At 46.5% G+C, this 20761-nt stretch overlaps 1 pseudogene; it reads left to right on the forward strand.

Annotated features, from left to right (window-relative positions):
- The first annotated feature begins 271 nt into the window (after nt 1-271).
- LOC123121286 (putative disease resistance protein RGA3) lies at nt 272-20203 on the forward strand (annotated as a pseudogene).
- The last annotated feature ends 558 nt before the right edge of the window (nt 20204-20761 follow it).

Raw genomic sequence — 20761 nt, forward strand, 5'->3', positions numbered from 1 at the left:
AGGCGAGTTGCCAAGTGTGGCCTGGCTATAGAGCCAGTAGATGTGCGTGTGTGGAAAATTATGTCAAGACTCTGAACCTCTCACCTAATCTGTACCTCCTCCTTGGAAAGAATTCCCCCTTCTCCAAGTCTCGATCTCATCCCCTTCCCTTCTTCGATCCCCTTCGCTAGGATGAGCTCGTGACAGACTTAAATGGACACGGACACACGGTCTTCTTCTTCGCCTCTACCCCCCAGTTCAAAACCGTGGAATATCCATAAGCCAAGTCCACATGCCTTATGGCCACCGCCGGCGCCGTCGTTGACCGGCTCCTACGCCGGTTGGCCTCCGACGCTCGCCGGTCGGAGCTACCCTCGGGCGTAGACGAGCACGTGGCGCATCTGTGGCGAACTCTGTCGGGGTTGCAAGTTGTGCTGCTAAGTGTGGAGAGATATTTTAGGGCGCGTACGGAGGTGCAGGATTGGATGGCGAAGATAAATCAGATTGTCTATGATACTGAACATCTCTTGGACGAGTTTGAAGACCAAAATGGCATCGGATCTGAGAGGACCGGCTGTATTACAAAGGTTCGATAGTCCCAACCCCCAAATGCGCCTTGCCCAGGCATCTTCTTTATAATGGATAACCGCTAGTGCAAATTACTAAAATTTCCTTTTCGTTTTGTGTCGAAAATGCTACTCTTTAGGTTATTACGGTGCCACACTTTGATCCTTTCTAGATTTATTGCCAACTACAGTTTACATTTGCTCCTGTCGTATACTAGTATTTCTACAATCAGTGTTTGAATTGGAGCTGCTGCTGTATATATATTTGTACAACTGATTTGGCGGTGCAACGCATCAGCTATATTGCACCATCTAGGTTAGTTAAAACACTCGTTGATTGATCATTTTTAAAATAAATTTTGCAGGCAACATCATTGTGTTCTTCATGTCCATTTTTCTTGTACGATACCAGAGTGAATAGAATGAAGATACTCAGAAAAAGGTTGGATCTTTTAGCAAGAGATTCTGTGGTTTTCAGTTTGATGCAGCACCCAAAGTCTGATCTTGAGCAATCTGATATCCAAGAAGAGTTCTATAGAGCTGCAATTGTTGGAAGAGATAGTGACAAAGAAAAAATAAAGGAATTAATGTTGGAAAATGATACAGAAACATTGTCCATCATTCCCATAGTTGGCCTTGTGGGTTTGGGGAAAACAGCTCTTGCCAGATTAATTTTCCATGACCAGGGAGAAGGGTGGAATTTAGATCTTCGTATTTGGATCGGCTTAAATAGGAAATTTGACCTTAAAAACATTGCTGCTGATATAATCTCACAAGCTAATGGAACAAAAGAAGGATCCTCAGAAATCAATACCAACATTCAGATCCATGAAAATCTCCAATTGCTAAAGGATCGTTTGCAGAAGACACTACATGACAAACGTTGTCTAATTGTCTTGGATGACCTTTGTAGCATAGATAAAAGCCAGTTGGATGAAGTGAAGGAAATGCTCAGGCGTACGAACAAGTGGATCAAGGTTTTGGTGACCACTTCCAGTGAAATAACTGCAGAGCTAATGCACACTTTCCCACCGTACAAGTTGTTTCCATTGTCTGAAGATGACTGTTGGGAAATATTTTCTGAAAAAGCTTTTGGGGATGGAGGTACTGTTAATGCATGCCTGAAGAAAATTGGGAAGCAAATTGTGAAAAGATGTGATGGAATACCATCTTTAGCTCATTTTCTTGGTTCAGTAGTGCACAATCAAGTCATGGATGTCTGGTTAGCAGCAAGGGATGAACCAATATGGAAATTAGAGAGCACATATTCCATGAAAGTTAAAGTGTTTTCATCACTGAATCAAATATACTATGACATGCCCTCAGCGCTGAAACTATGCTTTCTATATTTATCAGTATTTCCTAAGGGATCTATTATTGATAAAGAAAAACTTATCAGACAGTGGATTGCGCTTGATATTATTGGATCAAAACACGGAGCTTTGCCATCCTATGTGCAGGCGGAGATGTACATTCAGGACCTTCTGTCAATACATTTCCTCCAAGTCAGGAAGACACATTCAGTAAGTCACCAAGTATTTGTTGGATTGACAGTCTTTTCTTTTACTGTTTGAAGTATGCTTTTCAACCATTTACGGATATACCATTGTGAAAATTTGCTGCCTACGTTAGTAAGTTCATATTTTACTTATTGTTGTTTACGGTTTTCATTTATGAACTTCGACTGATGAGTAAATACGTAACTTTTGTTCTCAACAATCTTCGCCTGTCATTCATGAATATATGATCAAGGTTATTATCCTTTAGAATCAATGGTACTTTCTTTATCAGATGGTAAAGGACTCACCAATAGGTTCACGATGAATCATGCGTATTACAAGATTCTGGTATTTGTATGTAGTATATTGAGCTTATCTAGCCTTTAGTTAGTACTCCATCCGTTTCAAAATACATGACGTTTTAAATATGGACAGTCTCAAGATGCAACTTTGAGCAACTTTTTTATATGTATATCTTAGTAAAATAAATAAATTTTGAAGCTATTTTTCATGAAAAATGTAATGCTACAGTTTGTACCAAACAAATCTAAGTAGTTTTTTGTTCATTAGTTACGAAAGAGAGAGAAGCTTGACAGCATGCTCTCTAGGAGGTCTTGTATTTTAGAACGGAGGTAGTAATAATTTAGTTAGATTTGAATGCATCAATGATGTCATAGCTTTAGTTTGGAATATCTTTGGGAGCTTCCATTTCGATCTTTCAGGATGACCATTCATGTGGTCATGTTGCTTGCCTACTACTACCTCCTTTCTTGTTGCTCTAGAAGGTTGACTATGCATGCATGTCTTGCCTGTATCTTTCTCTGCTTGAGAGCTTCAGGCTCAGAATGAAGGTTTCCAGAAAAAAAAGGGATTTCGAAATTCACTGGATATTTATCTGCTAGTTGTTGCCCCGTGAGTATTCACCCAAAAAATGCTGCCAGGCAGGGCAAGAGAAGTTAGATGAGGTTTTAAACACTGACACCCACCTTTAGCCTTTTCCTATCACATTTTCTTGGTTCATGTTCTGTATCATAGTTAGGTTCTCCCACGGATGGTTGTAAACTAGTCCAAATTCAAATAAGGTGGTTATGTTGGGGAATTATATGATTTATGTTCTGTTTGTTTCCAGGTTAATGGAATGGAGATCAGTACATCTCCTACAACACTCTACATGCATAACTTCGTCCATGAATTTGCAAGGCATGTTGCTTGCAATGATATTATTATTTTGGATGATAGAGAAATGAATGATAATGCAAAAGAGCTCTCCTTCCAATATGCATTGTTGACCCATCACAAAGAGCAATCAACACTTTGCAGTGCACTGCTCACAAGGGCAAGGGCATTACACTTCCTGAATGCTGAGGCTATAAAGCTCCATCGAGAAGCATTTGAATTACTGAAGCATCTGCGTGTTTTGAATCTCAGTGGAAGCTGCATTGAAGAAATACCCGCTTCCATTGGCCATTTGAAACATCTAAGATACCTTGATATTTCTGGCTTAAAGGTTCAGACATTACCTTCCTCCATGAGTACATTGATAAATCTTGAGGCGTTGGATCTATCAAATACTTCTCTCAAGGAATTGCCCTCTTTCATTGGTTCTTTAGAGAAGCTAAAATATTTGAACCTGCAAGGCTGTGACATACTTCAAAACTTGCCTGCAACCCTTGGTCATCTCCAAACACTTGAGCATCTTAGGGTGTCATGTCGTTATGATATTGGTGAGCTAGCTGACTCTCTCTGCAATCTTCAGGATCTTCGGTTTATTGATTTGTCAAGCTGCACTGAGCTTCCACAGTTGCCTCGTTCATTTGGTAATTTAATGAAATTGGAGGATCTAAACCTATCTAGTTGCTTCAACCTCAAGCAGCTACCAGAATCTTTTGGCAACCTTTATTTTCTTAGGTCTCTGAACATGTCGAGCTGCTATGAGCTCGAACAATTGCCTGGATCTTTTTGTAATCTCGTCAAGTTGGAAGTCCTTATACTTAGGAGGTGTCGTAGACTTCAAAACCTCCCTCCGTCCTTTGGGAATATCGAGAACCTTCGAATTTTGGATCTAACTGGCTGCGAGGCACTTCATGTAAGTGTTGGGATGTTAACAACCAGTTTGGAGTATCTGAATCTACAGCAATGTCTTAAGCTGCCGACTCGGCCTAACTGTTTAAATAATTTCACTGGACTGAAGTTTTTGAATCTCTCACAGTGCATCCCTACCATTGACTGTATGCAATCTCTTGGCTACTTGTTCAATCTAGAATATCTGAACTTGTCGCAAAATCCTCTCGTCATACCTGTGTCTTTTGTTAGGCTTCAGAAGCTGCATACGTTGGACCTCACTGGTTGTGCTCTTGAGCATCCATCCCATAGTTTACCTCAAATGTTCCTAGATATCATACAGAAAATGACAGGACTGAAATTTCTGTGGACGAAAGATCCAATGATAGTGGCCTGTCTTCCACCATACATCCGGTGCTCTGTTAGGATTGATGAAAACTGGCACTTAACGACCGACGAGCTTGTTATTCCAGACCTCACAAGAGGGTCCAGGGGCTTAACTATTGCAGAGAGAGCAAATTTGAAGAATCGACCAGAGCTACGTTTCCTTAAGCTGGAGTGGACTAATACTTCTCATCCAGCTGTACATGGAATAGATGAAGATTTAGGTGAAGAAGTTCTGGAAAAGCTCCAACCACACCAGAGTTTAGAGCATTTTGAGCTAGTTGGGTATTCAGGATTTGCATGGCCTACATGGATGATGAACAACATGGTGACTTTACTCCCCAACATTGTCAGACTCCATCTGCTCTGCCTTGGAAACTGTAAAGATCTTCCTCCACTGGGCCAGCTAATAAATTTGCGGCACTTGCATATAGGAGATATGCCTAACCTCGTAAATCTAGGTATGGGTCTTTCTGGGGGCACACAGCCCTTCAAGAAATTATTACACCTCAAATTGGAAAATTTACTAAACCTAGAAGAGTTGCCTATACTGTTGTTGACAAACAATGGGAATCAGCAGTTCATGTTCCCTGCTCTTGAGGAATTGTTCGTGCTATCGTGCCCTAATCTTATGTTCAAACCATCTCTGCCGAAGTGTCAGAAATATGGAATAAAAGATAGTAACATGATTCTGTCATGTGGGGAACCTTTGGGGCCACTGTCATCTCCATCACCAGCAAACATAATGATTACTGGGTGCAGGATATCTTCCAGTTGGTTGCAATGGCTTGAATCCTTGCAGACTATCGAGAAAATAGTAATTGATGCATGTGTGGGGGATGATGGTGAAGCAGTAACCTCTTTCAAGCTCCTAGGGGTAAGATACACGCAAGAATCATCCAGTAGAAAGATTCCGAATGAAAAAAGGAACCAAAGCTCATCTGGGACAAGGATTTTAAATGAATTGACCACTCAGGCAAGTAACTGTGTGCTTCATTTGTTGCTGTACTTATTTCTTCAACATATTACTTTTCTTCTCCCGTTACTTAGCTGTACAAAATATGTCAGGTTAATGACATAATATTTAAAAACATATTACTTTTCACACTTTTCTGTGGTCCACTGGTCCTCACATCCAGTTATCTTACGGAAATACAGGATGATGCCTATACGAGTACTCGCCATGTTGTGGACGTGGACTCATCGGGCTGGCAATCCCCCGGTGAATCATCCTTGATATCTTTACAGCAAAACCCAGCCACAACAGGCCTTGGTACCTCAATAATCCGGAAACTTTTCCCCAAGTTTAATACCAGTTCGGGACAATCAGGTTAGCACATAAATATTTGCCACTCTAGACTGAATAGAAAACCTTTTGTCAACTCAGGTTACTGCATTTTATTTGTCATTCTAAACTGAACATATATTTGTTTGACATTAAGTTGTTTTCGTGTGTATTAATGACACCTCTGCATAAGGAAAGAATACTCCTGTTTGTGGTTAGGTATTTTTCTAGGCTAATATTTATGCCGTGTCACAACAAAAGACTGCATAGACGCTCCACACAATAAAAGTAAGAGCATCCTGTTCTTCTATGTCATTATAACAACAACAACAACAAAGCCTTTAGTCCCAAACAAGTTGGGGTAGGCTAGAGGTGAAACCCATAAGATCTCGCGACCAACTCATGGCTCTGGCACATGGATAGCAAGCTTCCACGCACCCCTGTCCATAGCTAGTTCTTTGGTGATACTCCAATCCTTCAGGTCTCTCTTAACGGACTCCTCCCATGTCAAATTCGGTCTACCCCGACCTCTCTTGACATCCTCCGCACGCTTTAGCCGTCCGCTATGCAGTGGAGCTTCTGGAGGCCTGCGCTGAATATGCCCAAACCATCTCAGACGATGTTGGACAAGCTTCTCTTCAATTGGTGCTACCCCAACTCTATCTCGTATATCATCATTCCGGACTCTATCCTTCCTCGTGTGGCCACACATCCATCTCAACATAAGCATCTCCGCCACACCTAACTGTTGAACATGTCGCCTTTTAGTCGGCCAACACTCAGCGCCATACAACATTGCGGGTCGAACAACCGTCCTGTAGAACTTGGCTTTTAGCTTTTGTGGCACTCTCTTGTCACAGAGAATGCCAGAAGCTTGGCGCCACTTCATCCATCAGGCTTTAATTCGATGGTTCACATTTCATCAATACCCCCATCCTCCTACAACATTGACCCCAAATATCGAAAGGTGTCCTTCTGAGGTACCACCTACCCATCAAGGCTAACCTCCTCCTCCTCACACCTAGTAGTACTGAAACCGCACATCATGTACTCGGTTTTAGTCCTACTAAGCCTAAACCCTTTCGATTCCAAGGTTTGTCTCCATAACTCTTAACTTCCTATTTACCCCCCGTCTGACTATCGTCAACTAGCACCACATCATCCGCAAAGAGCATACACCATGGGATATCTCCTTGTATATCCCTTGTGACCTCATCCATCACCAAGGCAAAAAGATAAGGGCTCAAAGCTGACCCCTGATGCAGTCCTATCTTAATCGGGAAGTCATCAGTGTCGACATCACTTGTTCGAACACTTGTCACAACATTATCGTACATGTCCTTGATGAGGGTAATGTACTTTGCTGGGACTTTGTGTTTCTCCAAGGCCCACCACATGACATTCCGCAGTATCTTATCATAGGCCTTCTCCAAGTCAATGAACACCATACGCAAGTCCTTCTTTTGCTCCCTGTATCTCTCCATAAGTTATCGTACCAAGAAAATGGCTTCCATGGTCGACCTCCCAGGCATGAAACCAAACAGATTTTTGTCACGCTTGTCATTCTTCTTAAGCGGTGCTCAATGACTCTCTCTCCCATAGCTTCATTGTATGGCTCATCAGCTTAATTCCACGGTAATTAGTACAACTCTGAACATCCCCCTTGTTCTTGAAGATTGGTACTAATATACTCCGTCTCCATTCTTCTGGCATCTTGTTTGCCCGAAAAATGAGGTTGAAAAGCTTGGTTAGCCATACTATCGCTATGTCCCCGAGGCCTTTCCACACCTCAATGGGGATACAATGAGGGCCCATCGCCTTGCCTCCTTTCATCCTTTTTAACGCCTCCTTGACCTCAAACTCCTAGATTCGCCGCACAAAACGCGTGCCGGTCTCATCAAAGGAGTCATCCAGTTCAATGGTAGAACTCTCATTCTCCCCATTGAACAGCTTGTCAAAGTACTCCCGCCATCTATGCTTAATCTCCTCGTCCTTCACCAAGAGTTGGTCTGCTCTGTCCTTGATGCATTTGACTTGGCCAATATCCCTTGTCTTCCTCTCTCGGATCTTGGCCATCTTATAGATGTCCCTTTCACCTTCCTTCGTGCCTAACCGTTGGTAGAGGTCCTCATATGCCCGACCCCTCGCTTCACTGACAGCTCGCTTTGCGGCCTTCTTCGCCATCTTGTACTTCTCTATGTTGTCTGCACTCCTATCTAGGTATAGGCGTCAGAAGCAATCTTTCTTCACCTTAATCGCTTTCTGGACAACATCATTCCACCACCAGGTATCCTTATCTAAGCTTCTCCTCCCCTTGGACACTCCAAACTCCTCCGAGGCCACCTTACGAATGCAAGTCGCCATCTTCATCCACACATTGTCCGCATCCCCTCCTTCCTCCCAAGGGCCCTCCTTAATGACCCTCTCCTTGAACGCCTGAGCTACTTCTCCCTTGAGCTTCCACCACTTCGTTCTAGCAACTTTGGCACGCTTATCCCGCTGGACACGAATCCGAAAGCGGAAGTCAGCAACCACCAGCTTATGCTGAGGTACAACACTCTCTCCAGGTATCACCTTACAGTCTAGGCACGCACACCTATCTTCTCTTCTCGCGAGGATGAAATCAATCTGGCTAGGAGTGTTGGCCACTACTAAAAGTCACCAGATGTGATTCTCTCTTTCTAAAGAGGGTGTTAGCTACAATCATGTCGTAGGCTAGGGCAAAGATTAAGACATCTTCTCCTTCTAGATTCCTGATGCCATAGCCAAAGCCCCCATGCACCCCTTCAAAACCTGTGTTAGATGTACCCACGTGGCCATTAAGATCTCCTATGAAGAGCTTCTCGCCAATCGGTACACTCCTAACCATGTCTTCCAGGCCTTCCCAGAACTCCCTCTTGGTGTTCTCATTGTGGCCTACTTGCGGGGCATACGCGCTGATAACATTGAGAACTAACTCCCCAACTACCAGCTTGACAAGGATAATCCGGTCCCCACGTCTCTTGATGTCTACCACTCCATACTTTGAGGCTCTTGTTGATCAAGATGCCTACGCCATTTCTGTTAGCAGCCGTCCCCGTGTACCACAGCTTGAAGCCGGTATCCTCCACCTCCTTCGCCTTCTGTCCCCTCCATTTGGTTTCTTGGATGCAAAGGATATCCACACCTCTCCTCACCGCTGCATCAACTAGCTCCTGAAGCTTCCCTGTCAGAGACCCTACGTTCCAGCTACCTAAGCGAATCCTCCTAGTAATTTTAATCTATAACTAAAAGTAGTAATGGCCAAAGCTGTGTATTGTTTGACCACGTTGATGTCTGATAGGACAAGTAGAAGAGAATAGAAGGATTTAGCTATTTTCAGAAACTGAATGGTTCAATTGGATCTAAGCTTATGAATCAGATCAAGTATGCATTGATCAGTGGAGATATATGCATAATTATTCTCAAGGGATAAAACAATGCTTTAGATTCTTTTAAGTGCTATTAGATGGCTTTCTTTTGTGGCTTGTTGAAGTATGACAGAAATGTTGTGCCTTCATTAAACGTTATTATTGCAGCTTAAAAAGCATTAACGTCCTATGAATGCTTCGAGACGAAAGCTTTGTGTTTTCTCGAGAAAAAAAACATTAACTTTTAGGAATAGCAAATTGATCAATTCCATGGGCTCGAGGCCAATATATATACATGTACAGGGGAAGAGATAAAGCAGGAATCCTAATACAAAAGGAAATACAAATAAGTGTCCTACTACAAAACATACATCTCTAATATTTGAAACCAGAGCACTGCAAACTTGTAAGTTGTAACTAGGTGGACCCATATGTCATTCTCACAGCCAGTGGCATTTTTAAAACTGCTGACTGTGTAGGGGCATGGTTCCAACTTTACCTAATATTTTTTCCTCGAACACGCATCAAATGCATGTCATTTTGTAATAGTAGAAAGCGCCGAAATAGCACAATGACTAAAGCAACAAAGAAGAAACAGAGAAAAAGCCAAAAGCCACAAAAAAGAAACTGTACGCAGCGGCAGCCGCCTCAATGCTTTTGCGCCAGCGAGCATTCAGTACAGTTCGATTACCAATCTTTTTGCTGTGGCCCACCTTCTGTGTTCATATACTCTACCAGACTACTATGTTGAAAAGCAAACAAGGGTACATCTGGAAGTCTTATTTGTGAAATTATTTTGGAAGCGGAAACATTAGGAAGAATTAAACTTTGTCTGACTGTTGTGCTTAACAATTTTTCATTTCCAGTGGAGCGTATTACATCCTCTGCAGTAAGCATGCCATCAGTGGAGACTCCACCAACCTCTCACCAGCTGTCTAGGTCCAAAATGCCTGCACAAATACCTCGAGTACGATCCTTGAGCTTAAGCCTTAAGCAGGTTCAGAAGGCTACTCGGAGATTTTCACCTGCACTTAAGCTAAGTGAAAGTGGATCCTGGGAAGTCTACAAGGGTATCTTACCAAATAACCAAATTGTTGCCGTGAGGAGAGCTAAAAAGGTTGTCTCCACATTCGCCTATTCTCTTATTTTCTCGATTTGTGTCCTTCCTCATCATTTAGCAATTTATTTCTAATAAAAACTTGCTGTTTCTTTGCCGCTCATTTACGGTATTATTCATGATGCTTTGTTTGCTGACAAACTACTTCTGGTAGGTCTTAATTTTGTTACTTTATATTTATGTCACGTGCTGGGGTTGGTACGGGTCTTGAGGACCAATGATACCAGAGGTATGAGGAGCAAGGATAGGCCCCATGACATGGGGATCAAAGAGAGAAAAGGTTGGGGACTTGGATCATGGGGGATGCTAATTTGCTGTCAGTCTTCCTGGCACAGTCAATTTCTTACAGCCCCTTGTGTGTGCTGTTAGAAAGTACACGTCCCCTCTTCCCCGACCGTCATTCATGGCCGTCTCCATAGTTTCAACAATTCTTGAAACAGGTCTTAAAATGCTTTTGAAATAAACTTCCAGTTTTTTTGGGACAACCTTCCAACATTGTTGGAAGAAATTCCAAGAATTCTGAAACTACTTTCAAAAAATCAGGGGTGTGGCTGAACTGCTTCACATAAGGAATAAATGAAAAAAATCCCCTCCTGGCCCGCGTCGTCCTAGGCGCGCGACCCAGCTGCCGCCGCCACCGCTAGTGGCCGCAGCGGGCCCCTTCTCCATCGAAGGGGTGTGTGTGTGTGGGGGGGGGGGGGGCTTGTTGGGTGGTGCGGTGGAGGCTCTGCAGCGCGCGGTGGCTGGCAGTGGCGCGTCCCTGCGCGGGTGCGTGTGTGGACCGTTGGGTGGCAGCTGCAGTCTGGCCACACTCGTCGCTGAGGTGTGGCGGTGCGCCACGGGCCAGATCTGGGGAGTGGCGTGGTTGCGCAGTCGTGGTGTCCCTGCTCTTACCGAAAAAGGCTTTCGCCCCGCTTTATATATAAAGCAAGGATCACCAACAGCCGGGTACAGAACGCACGCCACCACAACACAACGGGCGTCGGTGATGAAGGTGATTGGGGGTGGCGTGCAGTGCTAGTGCTGAGGTTTCGGCGAGGTTGGTGGCTCGTGTGTGATGCGGAGCTACCATCACATATGAGGTGCGCGGGCCAGCGGGTGTGTGGGCCGGTGGCGCTGCGCCGCCAGTTGCGTGGGGGTGGTGGGGTGGATGGCTCCGGGCGAAAGCTTAGATGACGTGGCGTCTGTGGACGACGCTTGTCCTCCTTGGGGGGCTGTTGCAGAGCATCTCCTCATCCTTCACTTCTGAATCATGTTCAGCACCTCCTCATCTTTCACTTCCGGATCATGTTCGTGGGGCAAAAGCTTACTCCGGTGTGAGTCGGGCGGCGGGTCATTTTCAATGCCGCTGCCCCCTTTGGGGCGTCGCCTTTGAAGGTCATCGATCCCTTTCGCCATACCGGGGCTGGACGGACATGGCATTGGGTTCAAGTGGCTGCCCGGCCATGTCGGTGCGGATGTTGGGGTAGTTGCCTCGCGTCCGGTGGTGTTGTGACTTGTGTGGCAATGATTATGGTGGCAAGAGGAGCAGGGTCATGGCTTGCTCTTAATCGTCAACCGTTCGTCTTATCCCTGGGTGTGAAGTCAGAGTTGGTCGTCTACGGTGGAGTCGGAGTCGCTTGCTCTGGGAGAAGTGATGATGGTGTGCGGTGGAGGCTCTGCAGCGCGCGGTGGCTGGCAGTGGCGCGTCCCCGCGCGGGTGCGCGTGTGGACCGCTAGGTGGCGGCCGCGGTCTGGCCACGCTCTCCGCTCATCACTGAGGTGTGGCGGTGCTCCACGGGCTAGATTTGGGGAGTGGCGTGGTTGCGCAGTTGTGGTGTCCCTGCTCTTACCGAAAAAGGCTTTGGCCCCGCTTTACATATGAAGCAACGATCATCAACGGCCAGGTACAAAACGCACCCCACCACAACAGAATAGCTGTCGGGGATGAAGGTGACTGGGGGTGGCGTGCAGTGCTAGTGCTGAGGTTCCGGCGAGGTTGGTGGCTTGTGTGTGTGTGATGCGAAGCTGCCATCACATATGAGGTGCGTGGGCCAGCGGGCGTGTGGGCCGGTGGCGCTGCGCCGCCAGTTGTGTGCGGGTGGTGGGGTGGATGGCTCCGGGCGAAAGCTCAGATGGCGTGGCGTCTGTGGACGACGCTTGTCCTCCTTGGGGGGCTGTTGCAGAGCACCTCCTCATCCTCACTTCTGAATCATGTTCAACACCTCCTCATCTTTTCATTTCTAGATCATGTTCGTGGGGCAAAAGCCTAAGACTCCGGTGTGAGTCGGGCGGCGTGTCGTTTTCAATGCCGCTGCCCCCTTTGGGGCGTCGCCTTTGAAGGTCATTGTTCCCTTTCGCCGTACCGGGGCTGTACGGACATGGCATCGGGTTCGACAAGTGGCTGCCCGGCCATGTCGGTGCGGATGTTGGGGCGGTTGCCTCGCGTCAGGTGGCGTTGTGACTTGTGTGGCAATGATTATGGTGGCAAGAGGAGTAGGGTCATGCATGCTCTTAACCGTCAACTGTTCGTCTTATCCCTGGGCGTGAAGTCGGAGCTATAGCATCGGGGGGCGATGCGGTGGCAACATGTTTGGCGTAGACTGGCAAAGTTCTCGTATGTTGTTTGTTCTAAGGTCTCTTAGTTGGTCGTCTACGGTGGAGTCGGAGTCGCTTGCTCGGGGAGAACCGGAGAAGTGATGACGGTGACACCTTGTAGGCAACCTCTATGGTGTTTCTCTCTTTGGCGATGTGTGTGGGTCTTGTGGGTAGCCAGATCGGTTAGGGTGTCCTGTCTTGCGGGCGTGTCATAATGGTTTACGCTTGGGTTTCCGCAAATTAACTGGGCTACATTTTTTAATGGATCGAGTCTGAAGGGACCGACTTCACAAATAAAATAAAATCAGCATTCATGGAGGACTTCTCTACTTAAAAATTGATTAACTTCCATTTTTTTTGGATAAGCCTTAAAAGATACACAACTAATTCTAACAATCTTTGGTGAACTTCTGAAAATTAGTAATCCACCAAACGTAAAGAAGACATGAACTAGACCTTTAGAAATCAACCCGTGGTTGGATGGTTAGGAGGACAGTGGTATCCGCTAAACTATAAGACAAGTAAGCTTCTCCAGACCATACAAATGCACGGCGAGCCCAATGGGAGCTTTCTCTTCACCGCTCCCATGGGGGTGGTCCACAGGGGTCATAACTACCCCTCTTACTAAGGGGCATTTACCTAGCCAACAGAGTTCAAGCCCTAGACTTGACACCGGTGCTCGCATTTTCCTTGATTTATTTTAGGCCTTCCGGCGATGTGTTTTCAGTGGAAGGAGACGTTTCCGTCGACTATGAAGGCGTCTATGGCGACTTCGTCAATCTCAAGATGATGTGCTTGCTCGGCCTCTTGGGTGCTCATAGGGTGTGCGTGCTTGCGTTCATAGGGGTGAGTGTATGTGCATATGTATGAGCGTTTGTGTCTATACCGTGTTAAAAGAAAACTAACTTCCCGTAAAAAAAAGAAAATCGAAACCTAGATCTGGGTGGCTGACCATGACTGAGGTGGACAGCAGCAGTGCCTGCATGGGTTTTCAGTTGCGGCAACTGAGGGAGTAGTGTTTTTTTTTCAAAAAGGAGGTTGACCCTGGCCTCTGCATCATCGTGATGAACGAAGGAAGTAGTGCTGAGAGGCTGGCCGCCATGGAGGAAAGCTGGCGAACAATGACACCCATCGGGAAGCGTGGCATCTTCCCTTTGGTGGCAATAGCAGGAGCACGAGTAGGTGTAGGGCGCTGGCTGCGGTGGAGAAGAGCCCGCAGATGATGGCACAGGGGTGTCCTACATAAGTGACGATGCATGTGTTTTTGTAGCTTCTCCAGTGAGGAAGTGCCGAACCCACTAGGAACAATTGGCTGGTCTTTTGGAAGTTGCAAATCTGAAATCTCTTAAAACTCAGATGGTGAAAGTAAAAGCGCAAAGGGTGACTTTTCCCCTCGCCCCCGTCGCTCCCGCGGGCGGCAGCCGGGTGACCCCTAGTCCCGGCCTCCATCGCCTCCCCCTCCCACTCTCCTCCTTGATGCCGCTGGCGGGTGCCACCGAGCGAAGCTCGGCAGGCATCGACGCTCCTCCCTCACATGGTGGCGCGTTGTGGGCGGCAGCTCGTCGGCGGGGATGTGGCGCTTCGTGAGTGGCGTCGCGACAGAGCTGCGTGCTGCCGGCACGGGCGCGAGTGGCTTCACATCTGGTGATGGTCGGTGGTGCCCTGCTGCGTGTCCGGGCTAGCATGCGGCGGTGGGGTTAGAGCCCGATGTGCTGCAGTGTGCTGCGGGTGGTGCCCCACATGGCCGAGCAGATTTGAGCCCTGGCACGCTCGGGGTAGTGGCGCCTATGCGCTAGATCTTGTAGTCGGCAGACTTTGGGCAGAGCAGGACATGGGTTCGCTCGGGTGTGGGCCTGATTGACCGGCAGTTCGCGGGTGGCTGCGCGCAAGAACTAGTGGCTGGCGATTTGGTCTTCTAGTGGGGAGCTAGGGTTGGACGGTGGCGGGCCTCGGGGTTTGTCCTTGGCCGGATTCAGATGGACGGATCTTGCCCATGGAGGCATGCTAGCCTGGTACCATGCGGCGGGCAGTCGACCCGTTACATGGTGCTGGTTGTCCCCGATGTTCCTCGTCCTGGTCGTGGTGGAGCTGGAACGAGGTGGGATTTGGCACCCGTGACCGGGGTGTATCTGCACGTGGGTCGGCATCGGGGATGTCCGGTCAGTCACGGCATCGGGGTTGTCCGGTCCTGACTGACGGCGGTTCCGCTCCGGGCGTTGTTCGTGTCTAGGTGCCTAGTCTCGGACAACATGTTGTTCCGGTGTCGGTGGTGGGTCAGTCTTGGATTCCAGGGCGGTGGCCCTCGATGGTGAGGCTGCGCGATTGGCTTTGCGGCAAGCAGTGCGACAGCGGGTGGTGCCTCCTCTTGGCTATGTGGGTAGTAATGGGAGGGGCGGCGGGTGATCCTGGCGTTCTCATGACTTGGCGGTGGCGTTTCCCTGGTCTGGATCTGGAGGTGTCGAGCTGGCAAGGCGGTCCCTACCTGGGGTTGGGTTTGGTGGTGCCTTAGGTGGAAATGGTGAGCATCCGAGCGAAAGATCCGTGCTTTGGCGCCGGCGACGGTGATGCTCAACGGTGTCACTTAGCTCTGGGGGTGTCATTGTGGGTTCCTCTTCGTGTTAGGGTTCCAAGTGAAAACCTTACTTTATCATTTCGGGATCGACGGCCACGACGCTTTGCGCTGTTACCATCCTGGGGGCATTGTCGAGGAACTCAAGTATCATCCGGCTGTAGCGTATCGGCGTCTCGGGCGTGCTTTGATCCTGGCATGATGCTTCTTCGGCTCTGGCTTGAAGTGGATTCGTTGGTCTCCTATCCTCGTCGTCACCGTCCTCGGTCCTCGCTATCCACTGCCAGGATCAGTGCTCCATGGCCCGGAATGAGAGGGCAGACGCTTGCCCTCTCCGGCAATAGCTTGGTGTGTTTGGTGTGTCGGGGTCCGGTGATTTCCCAAGGCGGCGTGGTTCAGTTCCGGTTCGGTAGTCTTGGCAGCATCTTGTTAGGTGTGGCACCCCCTGTTTTCATGCTCGGCTTCGGGTTGGTGGCGTTCTTGCTGCCGTCTCGGTTGTCGTTTTTTTATCTTTTGGCTTGCTTGTAAGGGGTTATCCCCACCACCTTGTATCGGTTCGGTCGTTTGTGCTTTATATATAAAGTGGGGCAAAGCCTGTTTCAAGAGAAAAGAGCATATGATCATACCTCATACAAACAAAGAGCAGGATACTTCCCCACTAGCAAAATACAGGTAAACGGTTGAAAATATTCACTTCTGTGTAAAGGCTAGATGCATCTTACACTGAAGGAAATATCTATCACGTGTACCATGGTACCAGGACAAGAGATGCTAATTTGGTCTTCCTGGGGAAGGTCTAGGGCGGAGATCAGTAATCTGGCCGGCCCGTGCCTTAGCCGGTGCTGCTAGGGTAGAATGGTAAGGAAAAGGACTCTAGGGCGTAAACTTCTTTATTATCTCATTCCTCGAATGAGTACAGACTATTTATATAGGACAACCATGGCGTGATTGACAAGTTGGTTCGAAGTCAATCTGTACCTAATTTGAACTCTGGAAGGTGCTCCCTTTTCTGAACAATAACATGACTCGTTACCGAAACCTGATCATACTAAAGGGTGTAGCCTCGGGTATGCTGCTGCAGCCTCCTCATGCGTCGCAGTTGCAGCCGGCCTGTCATTCCTAGTATAGAGAATTCCCCAAATAATAATAACGATGTTGTTCCTCAGCACGTGGTAATTAAGTCTTCTTTTGTTTTCAGGGCTGTGATCGTGCTGCGGAAGTTCACAAGAAAGTGCAGCTCCTTACAGCAATTAATCACTGGAGTTTGGTGAGGTCTCTATGTTTTATTGATAAAGGAAATCAGTTTATTATGATCAGTGAGTATGTTCCAAATGGCAGTCTAAGGCAACACCTGGATGGTATGTTAAGTTGCTCATTTATTTTTCCTTCGGTTGGGAAATTTGAATAACCTGCATCAATTTTAACTTATCCACAGGCCAACATCAGAAAATCCTGGATTTGGATCAACGCATATCGATCGCTATTGATGTTGCTATTGCCTTGACTTATCTTCATTTATGTGCTGGTAAGAAAGTGATAACCCATGGTGTCAATATTGGTTCATTACACATTGATTAAATTGCACCATATAGTTTTGATATTTGTAAATTCAAGTACTTCAGTTTCTCAACAAAAAAAGAATCGAGTACTTCAATGCATACTCCAGTAGAAAAAGAGTGGATGATTTTGAACGTTAGCACGATTTCCAGATTAAAAATTGACTACAAATTTGCATCATCATATATTTTTGAAAAACGAACCCGATTCATTTTTCACATGGCCAAGTTAAAATAACTTAGGTTGACTGCATGCACTCTAGAGGCCTTGGGCCGGCGGCTAGGGCCCCTCTGGCTCGGTGCTGCCCAGTGGCCATGGCCGTGTGGGCGGCGTGGTAGCCGGGGTGTGGTGTTCGGTGGCGGTGAGCGTTGGCCGGGGTGAAAACATGTTCTATCTTCGGACGGACCGGCGGCAACGAAGCTTGTTCCCTTCTTGAAGGTGTCGCCGCGGCTCTCATTGCCTATCGTGTTGCTCCAGGGGAAATTCTGATCCTCGGATCGGGCGTTGGCGGCGCTCCGGTGTCTTAACCTTCATGAAGGCGGCGCTTTGGAGCCCACGGTTCGTCGTATGCGGCTTCATCTCTTCGCGGTGGCGTGTTCACGGTCGAAGTCAGCACCTATGTATCCTGCCTTGGGTGTGTGCGTGTGTTGTGGAGGCGTGCGTTTGTACCGGGTTGTTGATGATCGTTGCTTTATATATAAAGCGGAGCGAAAGCCTTTTTGGGTAAGAGTTACAGTTTTGTGAAATGTAGCCAGACTGCATGTCTTTAATGAGATAGGGCTCCTAGGTGAGAGAGAGACATGAACTGGGGTATCCGAAAATTTTGGAGTGAAGGCTAGGCTTGATTTTTTTGGTGGGAGAAGGATATGCTGTGATTATAAACTGGCATGGGAGACCTTTTGGCAGAGAAAGGACCAAGCTTGACTTTTGGGTGAGAAAGACATTGCTATCCCTTTTTATCAGGACGAGTTTTCCTTCAGCTGACTTTAATTATTTAATAATTAATATCATTTTCATTCAGCTGACTTAATTATTTAATAATTAGTCTTCCATTTTGTCTAATTCAAATGTTGAGCAGATAAATTATGTGTTCTCAAAATCGTTGATCATTTATACTTGCTTGCGACTGCTCAACTAATTTGGTAGCTTTATTTGATCATGGGTATTTGATGAGAAGTTTTTCGTTATGGTCATGATTTGATTGTAGCAGGGGAAACAATGATCTGTTATGATTTGAAGACAACGAAAATCCTTCTGACAGAGAGTTATAGAGCAAAGTTGGGTACTTTTGAATTGTCAGCAAGTGGTGACATGGATAAAGTGATAGGGACAATTGGCTACATAGATCCACAATACAACCGTTACTGTGAGCTGACAGCTAAATCCGATGTCTACACTTTTGGTGTAATACTCTTAGAAATTATATCTTCCCGTGGACCGCAAATGTGGGATCAAGACATGCGAGACTCAGGGATCTTTGACAACCATCTTGGCCCTGGCATTGCGGCATGGGTAAGTTGAACCTCGTATGCTTTTGTCTCCATTGACGTGTCTATCCTAATGAAGTTCATGTCATGTAGATATGCGTTCGGAGGTCTAGTGCAGTTTTCATAACCGCAATGGCCGATGCCTTTTGTCCTTGTGTTTTGAAATTCTGTAGAATGACACGCTAGCCTATGTTGTGCATGCAGGCTCTCGAGAGATTTAAGGCAGGCCATGTCAGTGAGATATTGGATGACCGTTTGGCGGATCATGTGGATGAAGAATTTCTTGGAGACTGGCTTGGTTTAGCATCCTGGTGTACAAGTTTCGAAGTGGATGATCGCCCAAGAATAGAGGAGGTAGGGGAGCGGCTGTGGGAAATATGGAAAGACCACAGAAATCGCATAGGACAGCCGTACGAGTACGAGAGGAGTTGGGAAGAATTTGTGAAAGTGGAGTGGATACCCAGTGGTGTCGATTCCAGAGACAAGAGCAGCGGGCATGCGGAGTTTCCTGAAGAAGGGAAGATGACAAAGCACCAGTATTCGCCTGATGTGAGCAGTCCACAGTTGCAAATGACCCAGTACGACGCTTCTCCTATCGGTTCTGATATTACACTTTCTCCTCCACTCTCTCCCCGGTAGAAATCAGCAGTTTCGGTTTTGCGCCTGACTGGTAAAGTAGGCGACAAGCTGGACCCTGGAACTTCCGCAGCACCGTGACCTTGAGCCCCTGACAATCCTTTGCCATGAACTCTGCTGCTGTAACCCTCTGCTGACTGGTTACACTTGTACTCCCTCTGTAAAAAAATACAAGTGTTTAGATCACTACTTTAGTAATCCAAACGCTCTTATATTTCTTTACGGAGGGAGTACCATTCTCATCGACCATGGACGAGCTGTGCTAAGCTGACAAAACCAGGCTGCTACGACTCTGAACTCCGTCCATGCCCGTTGTGCATGGTGATTCGAGGCCATTGACGTCGCCAGGAAGCTTACTGGAGGACTGCAAGGAATCTGCCGTGTTCCCTACAGGATTGCCGTCCGCACGTCCCTTGCCCTGAATTGGATCCTTTTATGTGTTCTGCTGCTGCAATCCAGAAACGCTGCAGAGTTTGATTGTAGTTTTGAGGGTAGAAGAGCCCACACTATTGTCTTCTTCACAGCGCCTGGTTGGGTTTGTTTTGCTCAGTTAATTGGCACTTTGGTTGCTGGAAACTGCCAACATGGGTTCTGAGTTTGGGAATTGTTAATGCATGATCCTTGTTCCAGCATGGACAATATGCATAGATTGATGTGTCGTCCAACCCGTTTGCCGGCGACAGCTCGGCGTTCTCTGTGTAGTTGTAGGAGTCTAGGTGAGGACTGCCTACTACTGGTGATAAGATGATCATGGGCGCACAGCTGGTTATTTCCATCTCGCTTTACTGAACCCACGATGAGTTTTCTGCGCATGTGGCTGGTTTAGTTAAACTACTAATTCATATACAGAACTTCTACTTCAACCTGATCAAGCTTCTGAGCTGTTGCACTTCGAGAATATTCAACTGTTTTTATGTACCTGATGCATCCAAGAAGCAGGCATACAATAGAAGTACAATTACGGCATCTTCTATCTTTTTCCTGTGGCAAGTGACCAACATGCAGGTTTACTTTCAGAACCAAAATATTGTAGTGTTGCACACACCATGATAGTGCTATTATTTTTTCCCAATTTAATTATCATCTTGATCCCTTCATTTTCTCACAAATGGTCAGTTGCTTTATGTTACTATCCGAGGATGTTTCTCTGAAGATGTTTTCATACTACCTGCAATTGTAGGAGTCTGGTGATACTTCTTTAACCAGACATTGCACTGGATCTGCAGGGTCTTCTTTTTTCCATCCGCACTCAAATGTAGCTCAATGGCTACAACTTAAATTAGAATTAAGCAATCCTAATTAAAATTGTTTTTTTAACTAGACCTTATTAAAATTGTACATGTAAGTACAACATTCCTCCATATCACAGGTATCTATTTCTTCCTTTCTTTTGATTGCCGACAAAACAACATGCCTCCATATCGTTAGGCACTCCTTATTTTTAGCTAGCTCATGATTTTAATATGTAACGATTGTAAAACTTTGTTGGCCTTTTCTCAGTTTTATTAATTTAAAGTCGGGGGCTGCTTGTGCCTTTTATCTAAAAGTATACAAGAACAAGCGTATTTCTTGTTCGTGCAAAATGCACACATGTTGGGTCGGTCCCTACACGTGCTCATGAGCCTAGCTAATCTCAAAATGCTATGGTGGCTCAG

The sequence above is a fragment of the Triticum aestivum genome, chromosome 5D, assembly GCF_018294505.1.
Source record: "Triticum aestivum cultivar Chinese Spring chromosome 5D, IWGSC CS RefSeq v2.1, whole genome shotgun sequence".
Lineage (NCBI taxonomy): Eukaryota > Viridiplantae > Streptophyta > Magnoliopsida > Poales > Poaceae > Triticum > Triticum aestivum.